This window comes from Megalopta genalis, chromosome 7 (assembly GCF_051020955.1).
Source record: "Megalopta genalis isolate 19385.01 chromosome 7, iyMegGena1_principal, whole genome shotgun sequence".
Classification (NCBI taxonomy): Eukaryota; Metazoa; Arthropoda; class Insecta; order Hymenoptera; family Halictidae; genus Megalopta; species Megalopta genalis.
In genome coordinates, this window is record NC_135019.1 from 18,738,651 (window position 1) to 18,760,615 (window position 21,965).

The 21,965-nt window shown below is 34.6% G+C and overlaps 1 protein-coding gene and 1 long non-coding RNA gene across 10 annotated transcripts in view; one reads left to right on the plus strand and one right to left on the minus strand.

The window, feature by feature from the left end:
• smash (smallish) overlaps positions 1-21,965 on the minus strand; it is a 368,080-nt gene that overhangs the window by 120,718 nt on the left and 225,397 nt on the right. The window lies entirely within an intron of this gene.
• On the plus strand, positions 7,264-7,629 carry LOC117220406 (uncharacterized). The gene is made up of 2 exons (XR_004490265.2): positions 7,264-7,394; positions 7,465-7,629. It is a non-coding gene; the product is annotated as an uncharacterized LOC117220406 (long non-coding RNA).

Sequence of the window (21,965 nt, forward strand, 5' to 3'; positions counted from 1 at the left end):
GCGTACATATTTTCATTATAGAAAGCGTGGACGAACACGTAAGAACTCGCATCGAATGAACGTGCAACAAAATTCCAGATTAAATTACTTTTACTTCCTAAGCTTCCATGTAATTGAACGCGTTTCTTGTTACCCGGTATTACATAGTATCCCCCAGGTATTCGTCGTAGCGTCTAGTATGCGGCGTTTACCGTCGTATATGTATCTACGCCGGCTGCTTATTTAATATTCGCACGTCGCGGTGTGATAAGGAAACATTCATAAATCACTCGGCAATAAACTCGGGCCAATAGAAATTCCATCGTGACCGATCGAAACGATACTTGATTCACGTTGACGCTTTATAGCACGCTGCTATTTTAGTCGCAACGTACTATTAAGATTCCGCTTAATGCGTCATACAATTATTTTCATCGAATTCTTACATTGCGATCAGGAGAAATCTTTTTCGAAACAATTAAACGGATCTGTGAAGTAGATGCACTTCGTGCATACGTAACGATGCATGCGTAAAGCGCGCGCGCACAGCTACATCGATCTTACAAAAATGTTTTTATTCTATTTCAAATGCACTGAAATTTTTCTCAGTGAGCAATTCAACCGTCATTTGTTTCTCGTGCCAATTTCTCACTGATTTCTAATAAATGGTATGCTCTACAATTCGTTTAATTGGTTACGTTTACGTTAGTAAAGCGACACCAGCGATCTCGTTTTTAACTTATTTTAATTTCATGTTAGGTTTACATTTTTGAAGGAAGAATTTATAAGGTTCACTATTAACATTTTATTTACCAGAAGCATGTTGATTCTTTGCACTCGAACAGCAACTCTGAGGCGGCACGAAAAATTGCTGAATTGTTTTTCAAAGTAACTTCTACACTATCAAATTGATTGATAATTGAAAAGTTGTCCAAAATGTGAATAATTCACGAGCAAATGAGCTTGATGACTTATGTATACAATACAAAAATTACACGAAATGAGAATTCTACGTTGGAAAAAAGTACCACAATTTTGAAAATTAAATTACTTTTGAATTCAAAGGTTTAATGGGCTTCTCAATGACTAAACTATGTCTAAAAGAAGCTCAATAATTTTCTTTTAAATAATAATATTAGAAGAATTTGTTACATTACATTAATATAAGTAATTTGATAAATCATGGTAGAGATTATTGTAGTTTCTGAACGATTTTCTACAAAATTTTTCACTGTTGATCCTGGATTTAAAGAAAAACTATTAGCAAACTGCTGGTGTTTATCTTCCCATAACATTGGTTTTCTGCAATTGTGTCGATTTTACGCCAAGCTATAAATTAAGGTAGGACAATTAACGACGGATAAGGATTAATAAAAGAAATCAGTTTCGTCCTACCAGGATTAATTCAATTAGAACGTGTAAGTATGCTAGTTTAATCTATGCTAGGCTAATTTTAAAACCATTTGAAATCAAACGTTGTTACACAGTTAACGAAGAAACAGGTGGCGATTTGCTTCGAAACTTCAGTGGCGAAGATAATAGATATATTTTTTAATCATTTCCGTAATTTTCCGTCTCGTTTCGTTTTCAATTCCGCGGAACATTTACGTATACGACCCGCGTGCAACTAAAACAATTCTGTTGCTAAATAGTGAAACGCCTCAGCATTTTTCAAAATTTTTATCTTACCGTTCGCGTTTAATTGCTTCTAAGTAACCGAGAAACGTGCGCTGTATACAATTAGTAACAGAGAGATGATTTCGACCGGAAGGAGGAAACGCGGCAGAGCTAATTAAAAAGGACGTCGATTGTCGATCAAAATTGTGCAGTGCGATGCAACGGAGATACCGGACAATTAGTAAGTGACAGCTTCTAGACAGTTTCTTTGAACGCTACCAAGCGCTCCTAAAGTCCGAGATTAGCTTGAATTTCGAGTGCTTTGCGAATACGGAAAATGAAACATCATTACTTATGAGTTGCGGTAGCCAACTGACTCTGAAACTCATCTCTATGACTTATAAGTTTGTTTTCTAGCCGGCTTTCGCCACATTACTCATCGCTGGCTTCAAAATATCCTAACTTCGCCTTATTCAGCGGCTGCCCCGTCTAGAGGCTGCAGCCTAATCACTAGGACGTATCATAAATCATGCAAAGCAGTAGTTCTTTGAGCTTCGGTTAGTCCTACGGGAAACTGTTTAATAATTTGTGTATTTGTATGTTGTTTAAATACGATTGGGTGCTTTTATATTCCAATAATTAATTGGAAGTCATTAGTCAATTAGTTTGGAAGCCAATATCAGTGTAAGTCCACCTTTCTTCATAAATGTGTTACGCAGTGCGAACACATCTTTGTCAAAGAATATCTCAGTCATCAATTGCATAATATTACCACTAGCCGGTATAACCATATAATGTGGTTAGAGCTTCCAGCCCGTTTATCAATACATAATGATAATAGTAATAGTATACTTAACATAAATATGATAGATAACATGACAGTCATAACTTAAAAATAGATAGCAGTACGTGTATTGACCAGGAAATTTTTAAAGAAAATTGCTCAGAGGGAATTGTTTCCTCTAAAAAGTACATTAACATTGTTCTGATTAAGTTCATTTCTACGCTATCTCATAATAAAAATTGTACTTTGCATTATTAGTGGCAATGTTATTTGTTTACAGCTAATTTGCAAAATCCCTGTTTCTCTAAATTATAAGGTTAATGGACTTACACCGATTGGCTTCTGAGCCGTCACAATTAATCCCTTGCACCGGGATGTCTTCTCTCAGAAGACATAACAAAACTCTACCGATAATCGTAGTACTTTCAAAAATAAATTTTTGTTTCATAAAATCTATATAAAATTTAATTTCAACACACTAATTGTCAAACTAATTATTATCACACTAATTTCCAACGTTCTATCACATTGTATCTCCTTTAAAGCGTTACCTACTACTTTGCCAAGAAACATATTGGAGCTTTCGGTAGCTGTACAGAGAAAATACTTCGAGTAAAAAGAAGATTAAGTTTATATTTATATTCTAAAAACATTTCAACAGAACTGAGTTCCGTTCGCTCGTTGGCTCGGCCGCCTCGCGCTGGCAGCGCTCGCCTCTCATTGGTCACTATTTTTCATTAATGACTCGTAAACAAAGCAGCGAGTTGCATTTCTGCTAATGAAAAAGTTACTTCAAATGACCTCAAGAACCTCTCATTTCCCGAAAGTACCATAATTTTGGGACACATATAATACTTACACGTAATACAAAATATTTACACTATATATAATAATATATACTTGCATATATCATATGTATACATATAATATAATATACAATACAAATGTAATATACTTGTCTCTATTGTAAAACTATTTGTTAGCGTAGATTTTCTTTGGTAAAATATAATAAATATAAAGTGGTACAGTATAATATACTTGTATATAATACGATTATATTACATTATATACAAATACAATAACGCATATAATGCAATGTAATGTAACGTAATATATATTATACTTGTTTATTGTATGTATCAAAGAAAATCTGCACTTGCAGATAGTTTTATTTCGTAGACAAGTATAATATAATATAGAAAACTATACTTATACAATACTAAACATTTAGTATAAAAATATGTTGAGTAGACAGCTGATCTCTGTGAAAAATGAAAATTGTCTACATTAAATGCAAGAAGTGAGTATTGCACAGAGCTTTAAATTTCCTCTTATTAACTGTAATAAGTCGAATGGAGTATAATAGCATCTTTAAATTTTTCGAAAGTATTAGCTATTGTACATTTTGGATATCTAGTTTCGTTATAACTGCCTAAAGATCCGCGATTTACTAACGAGTTTCCAGAAAATTCAAAAATATGAATTAGGAATCATACTCGGATCTTGACACCTGGATCATCGGAAATCAGCGATCGAATTCCACGTGAAATTTCGCAATAGAACCGAAGTAGTAGTAGTAGTGTAGTCTCTCGACTACATGCTGAACTTGATCCCATCTTTAGTGACAACGTTCAGATAAGGAGATACGCGTTTAGAGACGGTGCAAAGTGCGAACCGTTCGTTTCTAGCGTCACGGATGACAGCAACTAATTGCTTGACGCTGTCAGTACGCGTGCACGTAACGCACGTGTTTAAAAGGTTTCTGGTTACTAGTGATTTATGGTAGCTCATAATGTCACGGAAGGTTCGGTCTGCATCTTTTGGTTCATTTAGGGCAGTTGTTTCCCGCAATGGTTTTATCTCGACGCGGCTAACCCTCGTCACGACTAACTGAATTTCCCATAAAAGATATTGGACTACTGATGATGACCATTTCACATGGCCGGTGTACGGATCATCAATTACATAGAACAGTGTTAAGGAACGAAGTAATAAATTACGTTCTGTAATAAAGCAATAAATTAAGATACAGTTGTCTGTATGGATTATTGTATTCTTAATGGTGGATCTTTGCAGCAAATGTTCCTCTTCAGTGCTTTTGTACAATGTGTAACGCCGTTTTTATGAATCCTCGGTGAAACTAATTTTGATTCTAAAGGTCATGATGGAACTATATATTTCAGATGTAGTATTCACAAAAGTGTGCGACACAAACTTTAAAAAAGAAATTAGATTTCATTTAAATTGATATAATTTAGTTAGATTAATGGAATATAAATCGGAAGTGAAAAGTATGCAACACGAGCTTGGAAAAATTAAATTTCGTTTAAATTGATATAATTTAGTTGAATTAATGAAATATAAATCGAAAAAGAAGGTAAGCAACACTAATTTCCAAAATTAGACTTTGCGTAAACCGGTGTAACTGACGTACATTAAAGAAATAAAAATCGAGAGTATTAATTATATTTTTTACGTATTTAATGTAATATTTTACGAATCTTAGTGAAATTTCTAATAGTAAAAAACAGAACGAATATAGATTATTAATTTTAGAATCGATAAATACGTAGCCAGAAAGAGCCATTAATCAATAATCTGTGATTAATCGTGCGTCATAAATCAGAATCACAATTTCTGATCACGAAGTGAAAGATTATGTCAAGTACCTACTCCAGCAATCGCATAGGTGAGCATAAAATTGTACATTTTCTTGAAGGAGTTTAATATGCTACAATCAGACTCATCAACCGAGATTTAGCTTTCAAATAATTGATAATATTAATAAATGGCAAAAAATTTCGTAATCTATTAACTTCTAAATTGGAGCAACATAACTAAAATAACATATTGAACATGTAAGAAATAATTTGAGTCAAAGTGTATTTATATCATTTGATTTACAGAGATTTTCCAGTTGTAAACTTTTACAGCAGATAATAAACAAATTTTACTTGTTTATAAATCTTATACTTTTATATAATTTCATATAAATTTATATAAAGTCCTAACTTTTATTAAAAATTTATTCAGAAATCCGATTTTTATTCAAATTCACATATAATAAGTCTCATATTTTTAAATAATTCTATAAAATTTTATTTCAATAAAATTACTTTTATGGAATTTTATAAATTTAATTTTTCGTATAAATTTGCTTATACATTTTATATTTTTACCTAATTTCATAGAAATTCATATAGAATCCTAATTTTTATTATAAACTTATATAAAAATCTCATTTTTATTTCTAATTTATATAGAAATCTCATTTTTATTTCTAATTTATACATGAAATTAATTTAAAAGATCGAGTTACGAAAGTTCGATTGCATTTAATGGAAACGGTTAAACATACTGTTCGGTGATAAAAATAGAACAGGATGATTCTGAGTAAAACAACTCTCTTTGTGTAAAGATGCAGGTATGGGGTACTGGTTTTAAGCGTATTCAATCCTGCGTCGTGAACTATTCATTTCTTCTGCCATCAACGACGACATTATTCATTTCACCTTTGATCAAATGCCGCCATCACATAAGATTATCGGGATCCTCAACTTTCTTCGGAGTTTTCCATTTGATGTATCATCAGGCAAAAAGCTACTTATCTTCCCATGGTAGCTATCGAAGAAACTGCGATCCTCACGTTCCAGAATATTCTTGTGCAGCAAATAAATTAATCTTAGTTTGTCAGCTGCGAGATAGTATCGGGTCTAGCAAGTTAGCGTACACAGGAGTGCAATTAATTCTCCATTAACCGGCCATGTTAATGTCAACGAGCTCGTAGGAAACTTAACAAATCGGTACAGACGATTTTTCATGGATCCTTGCGAATCATTCATTATGCCTGCAACCAGGAACAAAAATAATCTATGTGTAAAAGTTAATTTAGGACTATTTAGTATTATCTTGAGAACTAGTCCGTGTAGTTAAGCAACTGTTAATTGTTCTTTGCATTCTGTTGGTATCGTTGAAACATTTACAAGGTGCTTAATGATAATAATAACGATACTACTTTTATTTGGGTGAGAATAAAACTGAAAAATTGATATGCAAGGTACTAGTGAAAACGAATTGAGCCATTTATTTTGAAAATGGCTCAAGTCCATTTTCCAGAAACATCGAGCTATTTTAATATTTACATTTCTACGTTATACATTTCAGCCTCTAGAACGCGATAACCGTTAGAAACATTAAAACATTATACTACCATGTTATCAGTTACCAACATTTTTCAATTTATTAAAATGCAAAATTCTGAAATATCTGGATTTCAAAATAAGAGGACTGAGGTCACTTTCAAAAGAGTCGGTTCAATTAACTCTCATCCGTTTCTCTCATTTCTATAACTTAATTTGTTTTTTGATATCAAATTGACAGAATGGTGAAAAATGAATGAGATGGAAGGACGATAAGTACAGGATATGCATTTAAAATTAAGATTTTTCTAGATCACATTCGCCCCTTTGTGCACTCCCAAATTAATACTTTCGTAGATTATATGTATATATTCATCTTAAATTCTCTCTCTCTCTGTACGAGTTCCGTATGAATTCTTATTCCCATAAAATCTTATTCGCGAATAAAATCTTAATCGGGCAAATTCCTGCCTAAATAAATTTTTATTTACATTTTTATCGCCAGGCTGCGTAACTTTACAACATTGTCCAATTGCTCTGCGTAATTCTGTTTCGCAAATATCAAAAACGTGTCAAGCTTCATGACATAATATACTAAACGATTAAGCACGAGCGAGTGCAAAATCGTGTTTTCCATTTTATGCTATTATTAATGTATCTTTAATATTCGTATTATCTATCGTGATGCATTTTCTTGCATTTTCGAGTGGAATAAAAACCGAAGCGAGCGTTACAGTTCTCCAATACGAATCGTACCAGCAGCAGCAAACATCATGGAGGCTTTCAAACTTATATTCAACGTAGTCGCGCTTATGGTGGTCGCGTTCATATCTTTCGGCTACGCAGAGCCCGAGCCTGCTCCTGCTCCGGAAGCGGTAAGCATATTTCTCGCATACTTTTTATACTGAGTCTAGTGGACATTCATTATGTGAATCCATTGTCCAGGATGCCGATCCCAAGCAAATAGATTGGTTGAAGTTAGGAAAGAAGATTGTGAGTGCATTAGGATGATTCGACAGATCATTCAGTGATTCGACAGATTATTCGATGATTCGACAGATCATTCGATTGTTCGACAGATACAAATAAACAATACTTAATGAAGTGAAATATTTGCGTCGTTTACTGAATCCTTTGACTCTGTTCCCAATTTTGTTTAATGCGTTCGTCGGCAAACTAGCGTAGGACATTTCGAGTATCGCAACCGAATCCAGACGCATTATCGGAACGCGAAAACGTGCAAATAATTCTGTGACGATATTTTTTGTTCGCACGACCGAAATCCTTATCGATTCTTATACTCTTGCATCTGCTTTGGAAATCGTCGTACGAAGTTTGCTTTAACCCTGCATACTGATCGGTAATAAACTCTATGAGGCACTCTACAAGGCAGAGAGTACCTGAAAGCGGCGAAAAATACAGATATTTATGCAATTCTCTGATTTTTTACAATGAAGCTTTAATATTCGTTCCTATGAACACAAAGTCAGTAATAAAATTCATTTCTTCAGAACATTTGTAAACAAAAGAGGTAATTATAGAATACAACTACTAAACATTGATGTTCGATAGCTAATTTACACAAAGAATTAAAAACTGATTTTTAGCCTTATAGTTGTATTAATCTTACTCAAACGGAACAGAATGATAAAATACAAATATTACTAATTAAATTACTAAATTATTTATCCGTTATCCGAATAAAATTTTGCTCAATTCTGACTCCGGAAATTTAAGGTAAACAATTTTTAATAAATGTAAATGCTATTTGAATTAGGAACAAAAACATTTATTTCATCGTCGTAAACAACAAATAAAACAAAGTAAAAAATGAATTTTGTGTTTCATCATAATGGAGATTAAGTTGAAGATGAATATTTCTGTGAGATACAACATAAAAAATAATAAATTTTAAATTAATTAATAACTTTTGAAGTGTATGGTCTTTTCCTAGATATCTGTCCATAAATATCGCTTTCACGAATATAAGATTTGATTTGCGTGATCGATATTGGTACACAAAGACTTTTTTTTTCATTATTGTGCAGTAATAAACGGATTTTTTTTCTAATAACCCGATTTCATTAAGTTTTCAGGTTCACATGTCTTTCGTAATTTTTGATATATCTTCCTAACACTTTCTTTACATATCTCAAACTCATATGCAATTTGTTGTAAACTTTTTTCTTGCATTCTTCTTTTTTAAATGTGTACTTGTAGCTCTCTAGTTTTCGAACTACCACAAATAAACAAATACTTGTTGTCACGAAAGAAATGTGTGAAAATATCCTGCAGATCGTTAGTCTAATAACAAAATTAAAAAATAAATAAAAGATGTTGATATATACTTTATTTGTAAAGTAAAAGTTTTATTACGTTAACTTACTTTCCGTCAGGTCAATATTTGACAAAAAAATGTTCAAACGTACATTAACCTTTGTTCTATATGATGCTTTCGCTTCCATTCTTCGCAGGCATCCAAGTCATTACCCGTACTTGATGTAAACAAAAAACAAGAGTTCCTTTAGCCGTGTAAGAACATCAACAAAGCAGAGAAATGCAAGGCATCGTTGAAATTTGCGGTCATCAACATAAATAACGACGCGACTATATGCAAAAGGCCATATAGCCAATGTAATTATCACTAAAAGTGAAATTACTCGAACAACGATTAAGTTATCCAGCTAAAGTTTCTTAAATTCTTTTAATTTTTCTATTATTTTAAATTGTTAGTACACAATCTTGTCATACATGCATGAAATCACCTGTCACCTGTATTATACAAGGTTAATTTCAAGGAACATTTTCATGCTCAAAAAAAATTCTTGGCCACTCTCCCACCTTATTTATCCCCTTACTTATCCCCCAACACTCCAGCTGGTTTCTAAGCCAAGTTCGATGCCTCTGTCTGAAGTTTGTCGGAATGTCTCTCAGAAGGTATGCGACCTCTTCGGAAAAATAACCCAATGTTCCCACTGAGCTCGCGGCGCTTTAGCCGACGATTACTTCCTTAGGCGATCGATCAAAGATCGAGCGCGCGCGCGCGCAAGCGATTCCCAATGAATCATGGTCGCTTCTTGTCCTCCTTCTGGCCTGCCTGTGGCTTGGGTGCCGCGCGACTTCTCCGCGGTTTGCACTTTCTTCGGTAGCTGATTATCGTGGGAAGCTGGAAGCGTTCTCACCGCGGCTCGGCGCGCTGCCCTCGGACACAGAGAAAGCCGACGATTTCGACGATTCCGACGATTTTGAAGATTCCGATGATTTCGGTGATTTCGATGATCCCGATGATTGTTCGTTATCGGCCCGGCATTGGTTCGACGCGCGCAGAGGACGGAACAGACCTGTGGAACGCGAAACACGCGGAAACAAGCTCGAGAGCACGCCCCAGCATTACGTAAGATTTATCTGGCGTTGGTTCAACGAGTCGTGGAGCCGGAGCCTTCTTTTTCGGGAACCGTTTAAGAGGCCCGGCTCTTGGCTAATTAATATTCCGGAATTAATTGCGATTTAATGCCGCGGACACACGGATATTTCGATCCGAAGCCCCGGCACGTTACCGTATCCCCGTAACCTCTGCGAGTAATATAACGCTGACCACTTGCCGAATTGTCGTCACGCCTAGTTTTAAGCTCGTTGGAATCGTTAACTCCTTAAGTGGAAATAACGAGTTCCACTCGTAAACATTTCCTGTGCCAAACTCGACTTTGACGGGCGACGCCCCCCCGCATATTTCAATGTTTGTTTGGGTTTTTAATTTATTCTGACTTGTAAAAAAGAAATTATTACGATATTCGCACAGTTTTCTTGTTTTCTTTACTGTCCAAAGTTGTGTCATTGTGGATAACGATGCTAGGCGTCCTGTGAAAGACAACAGTAGTCGCTGTTACTAAATTATTCTGCGAATTTACATCAGTTGTTAGACAATAAAGCACTTGTCCGAATTTGAGTTAACATTTCTTTTTGTATGTTCACTATAAATAAAAATAATCTTAGAAATGTCTAAAACAATTGAAAACTATATACATATATATGTTTCACTTATTATACATGCACGAGAGCTACTACCACGAGGGAGTCGAATTGATATATACATATATAGTAGTAGCTCTCGTGCATGTATAATAAATGAAACATAGTTTTGAACTTAACAATGTTCGTACGCTTTAACATGTTCCACGGAGTACAATATTTACTTATATAATAATTATTTAGCTACTAGCACGAGGGAGTCGAATTGATTTGCTATTCTGGAATCACACGCACGGGTGAAAATATTTGTGCGAGGAGTTAAGAACATAATTCCATTAAACGTTATAACTTACAAAAGGAACAAACAAAGCTCTTTCAAAGAAAGATCAACTTCAATCAATACTTATCATGGTCAAAGTTTATCCGGAATTCTTTCTTCTTATTCGCAACCATCCTTAATTCTTTATTTTATTGTTATTACTATTATTTGTATTATTATATTACTTATTATTATATTACTATTATTTGTATTATTATTATTACTATGACTTATTTTTATTATTGCTACTATCTTTATTATCTAATTCGCATATTAGATCTGATGTTTCAGTTTATTTCCGTTCATTGTTATCTCATTATTATTAATTTCTTGTTTTTCTATTTTTGTCTCGTGTACTCGCTATTATCACATTTTCTGTCACAAAGGGTTTACTTACATAATAAATATTATTATTATTATTATTATTACATTATTGTTGTTGTTATTATTTTCACTTATTCCGCAAAATTTCAGCGGTGATTTAATGAAAGTTTCATCGCTGCATCTTAAATTAATCGAAAGTTCTACGAGTTTGTCACAAATATGACCAAATCTCACCGTTTCCATCGCGCGACGACAGGTAACATGATCGAAGAGAGATTGTATCTATAGATTCCCTTTTCCGCGAATCTTTTTCGGAATCGACACGCGCGATTAAAGTGTGTCACTTGCACTTGCCGCATGCACGAGAGAAAACCCGCAGTCAGATGCCGTTTCTTGAAAAGCTGAATATATGTTCGAAATGGAAGATTTTAGTTGCTGCAGCAGATATGTACTATACATATACATCTGTCCATCGAATGCAGTTTGGACTTCTTTGAATATATTGATCGGTAACCGAAATACGGGTTATCAAAGGTAACGATATTCCATGCAGAGTAATTTTTTGAAATTTCGGAGCTAATTGTTTAACCCATTAACAAACCTTTGACACATTCACGGTCATCGTCACAATTTGATCGCATGTAGTTCTTTAGAGTCATAATACATAGATACAGAGGATCAATGACATCGTGTTGTTAAATTGTTTTGCTATTTCGCATTAAGTATTTGATTAAATTTGCTTGACAAAACGTTGACAAAGTAAATGTTACAGTGGTACTTTCCACAGAAACAAAATAAACTACCTTTGAATTCACTCTTGTAACTTTTTCCTCAAAATTTCATAAATCTCAGTCATGCTTCTCGGCACAAGGTACGTTGAGATTCAATTACATAATTGATTTTAATTAATAATTAATTAATAAACGTTTCAGTTAATTCAATCGCTAATTATTTTAATCACGAGTATAATTCAAATACAACGTAATTGAAATACAGTTCTTCAAATTACAGCTCAGAACTTCGAAGAAGTGAGATATATATTTTTATGTTGTCATCGTCAATAACTATAAAAACGGAGTGCAAGGCTCGAATAATCGTATCACTTCTTACCAAATTGTGCATTCTTGTGTACAAGCTGAGGAACAACTAGGGAGAATTTATTGTATTAGTGTAAATGTTTATTTTTATTAACATAAAAATTTTCTTCGTCAAATAAAAGATACTTGTTCGTAAAATTGCTAGTAATTCTTGTTAATTTATGCGTTTTCTTCCATTTTACGAGTCGGCTCATGCCATAGATACATAAAGATCCGCAATCTAATTACTAGGATACGAATTTTTCTGAAAATCTTCTGAAAGGATGAGTTATGACCAGCTTTTCGAGAAATGGCACCACCGCGCGTCGCGCTGCGTGCCGCGGAAGTGGGTCGGAGAAGAAATAGCCACCATGCGTACGGATCCACGAGATCCGAACGACCGAGCTGTTCGCGATCGAGGTAAAAATTTTCATCGCGTCGTTTATATCGGTGTCACGACGCTGCGGACCTCCAGTCGTTCCTGTTTTCACCGGACATTTTTCTGACCGGCACACGGTGCGATTACCATACCCGAGGAAAGGCCTCCGAGTCCCGCGGCTTTAGCCTTTTTATGGAATTCCTGCGATCACTTGTTTCCAACTGATTTTCTTCATCTTCGCCCTTACCGCCGCAAAGACATTCTTCGTTGAAATGTAATTAAAATGCTGCGACGAAACAAATGATGATGACAAATAGCGATTGTGATTTTTAACGATCTGCGAGAAACTTCGTGAAATCATTCAACTCGTTCAATTTACTGTCCCACAACTATGAAAGTACACCTGTCCCTCAATTTACACGGCACTTTTTCACGCAAGTCTCCGCGGTATTTGTTATACACGATATCAATTTATGCGATCCGAATTTGCGCAGCCGGCGTTGCAAAGCTCTTGAATTAGCCAAAAAATTGGAAAGTGTTTTCAATCGGATCCGTTATAAACATTCATCCAAACTTTCGACGATCCAAACATTGATAAAATTTAATGAAATGTTGCAGCGAATATCAGCAAATTTTTAGAAACTTGGCAAAAGAAAATATTGAGAAAACATCGTCCGAAAATGATGATGAAAATGCTAAGTTTGAGTCAATTAAAAAGAAAAGATTGACTGTTTTAAATTACAGTAGTAATAGTGACGCCGAATAAAATTTACTTTCGTTTTCTGAAATGTCAGAATTATTATTTCGTTAAGCTACGTGAAATAAATATGTAATTCTGGCACGTATAGCAGTCACTATTTTCAGTATTTTTTCTTTTGTATTTTATATAATTTATAATATGAATATAAAGTAAGTATACAATGTATGATCTGAGTGCTGTCGTTTTGTGTCCATGTATCTCTGTATATGTACCGCGTTTATTGATAATTGTTTAACATAACATAGTGATTGAAAAATAATAAAATCAGGTAAAATAAAGATAAGTTAAAGATGAATGTATTATAAATCATCATTTGTAGAACTAAATTATAGATGAAATGGTGTTTTCATCAGATGAATTTTTAATATATATGTGTATAGTATTGTATATGTATAAATAATACAAAATTTACATGTTTAAAAATTGTATATTTTTCCGTACATATTGACATCGACCACCGTTGTTCAAAACATTAATATTGTTTTGCAGATTTCGAAATATTAAAATTTTCGTTCATTCTCTACTTTCAGCTGTTTTGATATCGTAAACCTAACCTGAGTAATATAAATAATTCAGAGAATTAATTAAGACAATCGACCGCACCTTCGCCGCTGGTTTCCATTAGACAAATTTATTTTAATGTATCCAAAATCAAATGCATAACTAATTGTCATAATATGGCAAGAACTTGTAAGAATTGTATCAAGAAATGTAATCGAACGTGTATTTAAGACGCTAATTCATTCGCGTTTGTGAAACAGACTTTGTGAGCAATAGCGACAGAAAAAAAAACATTAATATTCTTCTTGCATTAACATTACTTCATGCGATGAGCATCTAGCTTCTACGAAATTGAGGTATGAGTTTTGTGCACCTAATTAACATTGATCGATACGCTATCGGTAGCGGCAGTACCGGAAACGGCATTCTGTAACGAATACATTGCGGGAAACTATCCACTGCGGTTGAACTCACAGAAATCTAGAGAAGCGGCTAATATCAGGCTACGCAGCATTTTTGTCCCGTTAATTCGAATGCAAAAATCGTATAGTTTTCCGGCTCGAGTCGAACAGATTTATGAGTACCAGGTGCGCGGTGCTCCCCTCCACTCCCGTTTTGTCAAAGTTGTACACTTTCTTCAGCCTGGACGAGGACGATCGCGTCTCGCATCGAGGGAAGGCATCGATTGTTGAAGCGTGCACCCGGCTTTTTTTCAAGCAAACAGCCGGGCCGACTCCAATTAGGAGAAACCGCTCGGCGACTTTCGAATTGCCTAGAAAATGAATTTTCTTTCCGCGCATGAAAAGATACCTGCGAACAGATCGCAGGCCTCCGCCGATTCCACGCAAGCCAATGAAATTGCAATCAATTAAACGCTCGGCTGCTCATTGTTTCTCTGTAATTGGTCAATTGTGCCACCGCGTGACAATTTCAGATTTTCTACGATCTTCGGAATCTAATTGGAAGGGAATCGTAGAAACTGGTGCAATTGTCTCGCATCCTTTATTAGTGATTGCGATTATCGCGATACGTAATTGGGATACACGCCGCGTTCCCAATGATTTTTACACTGTGGTTCCTGTATTAGTTTACATCAACGCGATGATTCATGGGGAACACGATCAGTACCCTGACAATTATCCTTTGCAACACGGTCAGCTCGTACAATCAAGTAGAAACCTTCGTCTTCTTCGTTTTAGTAGAGAAACTTAACAAGTCGTATACTGTATTGTAGTTAGCGGTAGAAATGGAAAACGAAATGACTTTGCGTGAGAAAGTAAGTTGGAAACGTCGTTTTATAAAAGTCTCAGATCCTGAAGTAATTTATTTCGAACACTTATTTGATGCGTACCGAGTACATAGTACTTCTGAGAAGTAGAAACGGTAGGTTGGATATATTGGTAGATTACAACGGGTTAAAGGTCTACTGATTCGTTGACTGCTGATCTACCAATTGAAAAATCCGACAAGATTGAAATTATTCAGTTGAACAAACTAAAACCGAAGAGTTAACTCGAATACAGTCGAATACATCTTTTATTAATTTTATTAATCTTTTCAGATCTGAAAACCGCAATGAAATTCAGTTAACGCAAATATGATATGACAAGTCAATCTGGTTGACCATCAGTATGGTTGACATGGCAGTTAAGTAGCCTATCGTTATTTAATAGATACCAAGCAAATCTTCGAAATGAATTGCAGTAAATTCTCTCCAATTGTTTATAAACAGCTTATAAACAAAAATGGTCAATTTGGGAAGAGGAGATACGATTATTCGAGCCTTGCGGCTTGTTTCTATAATCGCCGACTGTCAATAACTCGTAGGTAGACTTAATTTCATTAAATCATATTTAATTCAATATTTTATTCGATTCTATTTGTATTATTTTAAGATAAAGCTTCAAAATGACTTATATGAAGGAATTATTGTAATCTTTTATGTTATTGCATTTTACAGAACATTTAATTCATCCTCTTTTATCCAGAAATTAAATGTTCTCAACAGCTCACTTGTACTTACTCGTTAGTAAAATTATTTTATTTTATTAAATCATACTGCAAAATTTATTTGGGTAATCCAAAACGAACGAAGTACTTTCCCACTGCATTATAAGCGTACATAAAAGATGCACTTTGTTATGAGATGCAATTCGTTATAAGATGCACTGTATTTAAAAGGACAATCAATTTCATTTGCAAACATGATTTCTTATGTTACCTGGTCTCACGTTACGTTAATCATTTTCACAATTTATTTTGTGGTTAAAAACAACGGAGAGTGTTCTATTTTATGTTTAATGTTATTGAAATAAAAACTATTTTATTTTATGTCTTAGATTATCAAAACAAAATATTCATTCCATGCTGTAGCTGTGGATTATCAAACTAAAATATTTTATCTACTGAAATTTCATGTCCTACTTAAAGTACCATTTTATTTGAATTGCGAAGAATCCATTATTTAAGATGGTATTTCAAATATTTTCTCTAGAAATAACAACGTAACGCTGGCATCCACAACAATAGGACACCTACGCGATGCGGCGAACAATGTTGCTGCGCCTTAGAAGACTTATGTTTACACCGCGTCTGATGCAACCCTCCACTTTTTCGTCATCAATGAGTCCCTGGCTAGAACGGGTCGCGATCTGTGACGCGTTCAAGGTCCGGGCCGCTTGAAAAACTCCGCGACAAGCAGATGGCGGACACGTGTTTACACGCAGCGCGTTTCCGCGCGCATTACCCTAGACCGAAATACCGAGTAACACCATGGACAAGCGTACGTGTGTCGCCACGATATATTTTTGGCGTTAAAGTGTCCCACCCTGAATCCCCTTGGTCGCAGGGGTCGTAAAGATCGTTGATATTTCTCTTGGAATATCCCTTTGGCCAGCAAATGTGCACGAGAGTGCAGCGCCGGATTCACCGTGATCGCCACTCCGGTTAAACGAGGCCTCTTTCTCTCTCTCTCTCTCTCTCTCTCTCTCTCTCTCTCTCTCTCTCTCTTTCTCTCTTCTATAATTATCACCGGCTTTTCGGGAGATACGTTCGATATTTCGGGGGATTTCGACAGACCTGTAATTCGAGAGGACATTTTCGACTTTGTGTCATGCTTCGTTTTTAGACAGTTTCCGCTGGGAAACCGAGCGCCTCGAGTGTAACGTTTCGTCTTCGAGACTTTTCTCTATGTACAAAATTTGGCTAAATTGACTTAACCTTTTCTACGTGCAGTCTACGTAATACGAGCGGGAGCCATATTGTTTAACTTCTAAACTGCAGGCATTTTTTTCATCACAAATATAACATTCTTTCTCGGAATATTCGTACATAAATCGGTTTATTATATTGTCGGTTACAAGGTTAATAATTTATTTGATAGAATGAGACAATTTTTGTTTCTCGTGTATCCATTTTTTGTTTTATATTATAATAATAAAAGAACTAAATGAGCCAAATGATTCGTTAAAAGTACAGAAATAAGACCCGTGATTGTTAGTTGCAGCTGTACAATATCTAATTAGTCAGACTGTGTGAGTCATTAGCATTAATCAGAATTATAGAAGACTGATAATTAAGCTGTGAAGTTTTATATATTTATAACGGATAGAAATGTTTAAACGACAGTACGATAAAAGATTTTACAGAATTTGATATACTTCGCTATTACGTTGTATTTATTTTATAAACAGTATTTCGTTTACTTTCACATTCTTCGTTTTTAACACGTACTTTCTATTACCTAGTTTTATTTACTGATAAAAAATATCAATATTTTTTCTATCAAAAATATTCGTATATTAGGACAAACGATAACAAAATGTATTTATGAAAATACAGTGCATGTATTAAGGTCTCACATTTTCTTAAGGAATATACTCTTGTATCACTTAATAAAACATTGCAGCCACGAGGAGTGTTAATAAAGGTAACGATGGCAACGTATACGTTTATCTCGGATCCCGAAGTACTTAAAGCTAATCATGGAACACCAGAAGACATAATAAACTACTGATGATTACAAATTTATGCGCTTTCCACCTTTATATCCACGAAATACAAAAGCGTTAGTTTATCAAACGCAGATTCGCTGATACGACTGCATAATGCGATCATTAACTTCAACAGAAGTGAATGTACAGACCGAATGTAACGGCAAGTCGTACGCACAATGGCAAATGCAATTCATAAATGAATAAATGTCTAATGAGAGCGCGGCGGCGCGTTCTAACGGTAACGTTTTTTAAAACGCGCGATAACTTTTCTAAAACTGAACCAAACGACTTCAATCTTTTTGAGATGTTAGACTGATTGTCTAGTTCACTTCCTAGACAATGAGCAAAAAGAGATTCTGTTAAAAGTGAAGTTGGAGTGACAAAAAATGTCGAAGATGATGTTTTTTCGCCTTTTTTATCCGAGTCTAGAATGAAAATTTGACCAATACGATTTTATAGATTCTGGTAAAACTGCAGACTTGTAGCTAAGATTTAACATACAGTGTGTCCTAAAATTATGTTACTCCCGGGAAATGAAGGATTCCTGAGATCATTTCGTAATTCCGTAATCCACGGATTCGTAATCTACGACTTTGTTTGCGAGTTATAAACGAAAAACACTGACCAATGAGAGGAGAGCTCACCTGGCGCTAAGCGGCCGAGCCAATAAGCAGAACTGGGATTTGACCGCTTATTCATACCCTTTGAATCGAAACCAAATTGGGAATGAATTAAGAATGAAAGTAATTGAGAAATTTAAGAAATTTAAGAATTTTAATTAAAAAATTAAATTTCTCTCGATTTAAGAAATTGAGAAATATCAGATCGAAATATTGGCTCTTTCTATTAGGGGAATTATTAAAGACAAAAAAGTTGTTATGAGCTACACAGCCATTGAAAAATGTAAAAATCTTCGAATTTCTTACAAAGTCGTGATAAATTAGGAATTTCGCTATTCTTGCAAACGAGTTATTGAGATGTAAAATATAAATTGTGTACATTTTTGTTAGAGGCTCAGATAGATAAGTCGAAAGAACATCGTTGTTGTACTTTTCTTTTTATCATTCCACCGAATTGCGATTTTTGCAAAGATCTTTTTTTTGACATTCTCTACTAAGTTTATTAGACAGTCTAACATTTAAAAAATGCAAATCTATTGGATTACTATAGTTTTGTCAGTTAAGATTTTTAAAAATTTCAAGTTACTTGGACTAATTTTAAGAAAGTCACTGCATTTTTGTTAGACCGAAATTACTATCGCAATGTGTTCTATAACTATTGAATTATTCGCAAAGTAATTTCGTTCTTTCACGAGAAAATGAAATGAAAATTCAAGACGATTTTTGAATGTTTAGAGTAAATATTATTTAATGATGTATTGTTCTATAACTTTTCTACATTTCGCTGGAAGCTCTTTTTCACGCGCTTACAAAACATTCTTTGAATTTGTCTTTACGAAACTTGTTTGAGGAATTAAATTACTTTCCGAAAAACCAATTAATTCAATGGTCAACCGTCGGAGCGTGATACATTTTATGCGATCTTCTATTCATTAGTTTTCCTGACTTGTATTAATTGCACTTACGTCCGCGTTGCATTAGATAGGTGTGTGTGTGTGTGTGCCTTGTGTTAACTATCTTCTCGTATTCAATGCAACTATACGTATAGTTCAGTACATTCCTTTCATTCAATAAAGTGAAATACGTTTTTACCGCACGGATCGCATTAATTTCTGTCAGTTTTCAAAGGGGTCCGAATATTATCGTTACTCACTATGCCAACTGTATCACATAGTAATACTGTATTGCGGGTTCGATAGTCGAAGAAAATGCGAGGCAAATTAAGACGTTCGGAATAAATTTCAATTAATCGAGTGGAACAGTGGAATGACGTTCCTGGACGCCGGCGTACCGTGATTGAACCCTTCCAGCTTCTCCACCTCCGTAAGGCTATTAATGGACACCGTTTTGGCAATCTGCCTATCGTTTCCTTCCATTCATGTTCCTGTTGCCACGGCTGTTAAAGGCAAAAATAAACCTCGGCCGCGACGCTCCCCTACCACAAATTACCATTATTCCCCTTGGCTTGGTTCTGTCTTCGATTATCCTACCGAGGATAATTACGTTAATTGTTTCACAAATTCCGACAATTAACGTCATTTATGGCTGACTTCCACTTGAATCATGGCCACTTAATCTGCTTCTAATAGGCTATTACATTCCTTATTCCTGTCGTGCTCGACGGAAAATTGTCCTTTGACTTGGATTCACAGCGACTGCCATTGTCTTAGTTACTGTTAGATATATTTTATTTTCTCGCGATTGTTAGTAAGCAATTACAATAGACCAGATCTTCTACTGAACTTTTCAGTTCATTGAATTTAAAATACAGTTTTCTAACACTTTTATTAACGCGACGTAAAATTTAATTTTGAAATGCGAGCAAATAATTCCGTTACCGGCATACGGTTTATAAAAATATTATATACAGATTCATAAATCAGTAAGTATAATTTGCTGTGACGAAACGCTATAAAATTAGCAAAATTCAAAGATTTGTATTTAAGAAACAATTTCAGACAAAAGTCGTTTCACTGTTTGATGTTACCGTTACATTGTTAGAAAATAAAGGCTTCCAACGAGAAAATCTTTTTTGTATTCATTAGTGGTTGAGCAAATGATTGAATTTCTTGTCAGAACACCGAATAACTGATTCGGAGTCGATAAATTTATCGGAACATTCTACCTAGCAACAGCGTGAATTTTGCTAGGCAGATAACAAGTTTTTATGTGCCGACGAGTGAACCTGTTACGCTGCACTATTACTATACTATTAATTACAATTATAAAACCGCAAGTGCCGTTTCACAACTTGAGTTCGATGTTTTTATCGAATTCTGTAGCACCGTTCGCCGCGCAGACCACCGTGGTAGTCATCGTGTTAACTGGTAATGAATTTTCAATGATCGAACAATAGAAACCGTGATTAGCTGAAAGGCGAGCAGCTAAACAACACAGACCATTACGGGTGTCTGTAACATTAACGCGACACTGACAGATTTATTGCTCGGCTCTGAAAGGATATTCGATCGCATGTCGACAGTTATGAGAGTGTGAATAATTTCGTATTCAACGCGTATGGCAGACATGCCGAAGTGACATGTTGTCGTCGTCGCCTACAAACGAGACCTACGAAGACGCTTTGGAAAGACGCAAACCAACCTTCGTACCTTCAAAATTTCAATCATTATTATTTTCATCGAAACGATACTACAGTGGTGTGAATAATTGTAGACTCGGAGTAACTTTCACATTTTTAGTGATATTTGAACAAAAACTTAATAAAACACAATATTTGTATATATTTCAATATTAAAAATAGTAGAAAATAGCTTGTAAACAAAAATGGACAGTTTGGGAGCAGGAGATACGATTATTCGAGGCTTGCAACAAGTAAACAATTTGGGAAGAGAACATACAATTATTCGAGTCTTACAATTCGTTTTTATAGTTGTTGACAATCGGCAACTATAAAAACGAATTAAGGGTTAATTTTAATACGAATAATCGTATGTTCTCTTCCCAAATTGTTTACTTTTGTTTATAAGCTGAGGAACAGTTGGAGGGAATTTACTGTAGTTCTTTTTCTGGTTTCTGTTTAAATATCAGTAAAAATGTAAAAATTACATTGAGTTTATAATTATTCACAGCACTGTAAGCTGAGGCACTCTATAATATTAGGCAAAATTTAACAAGATATCATATTTGTATATTTCTAGATTAGAAATAAAAGAAAATAGAAATATACAAATATGATGTTTTGTTAAGTTTTTGTTTAGATATCAGTAACAATGTAAAAGTTATTTCAAGTTTATAATTGTGCACACCACTATAAAGGGTATTAAAAAGATACCAAAATGATTGTAAGAATTGTAGTATTTTAAATATGCAAGATAATGAATAAATTAACAAGGTCTAATAGCAAGTCTATTTTCATTTCATAGTGAGCAACTTTTAGTTCACGAAAGAAACGTTTCTTCCATTCTAATTTTTCTAAAATGATGTATGAAAATAGCGATCAATCCAGTGATCTATAAGTTTTCGGTAACTTATGACGAAGGTTC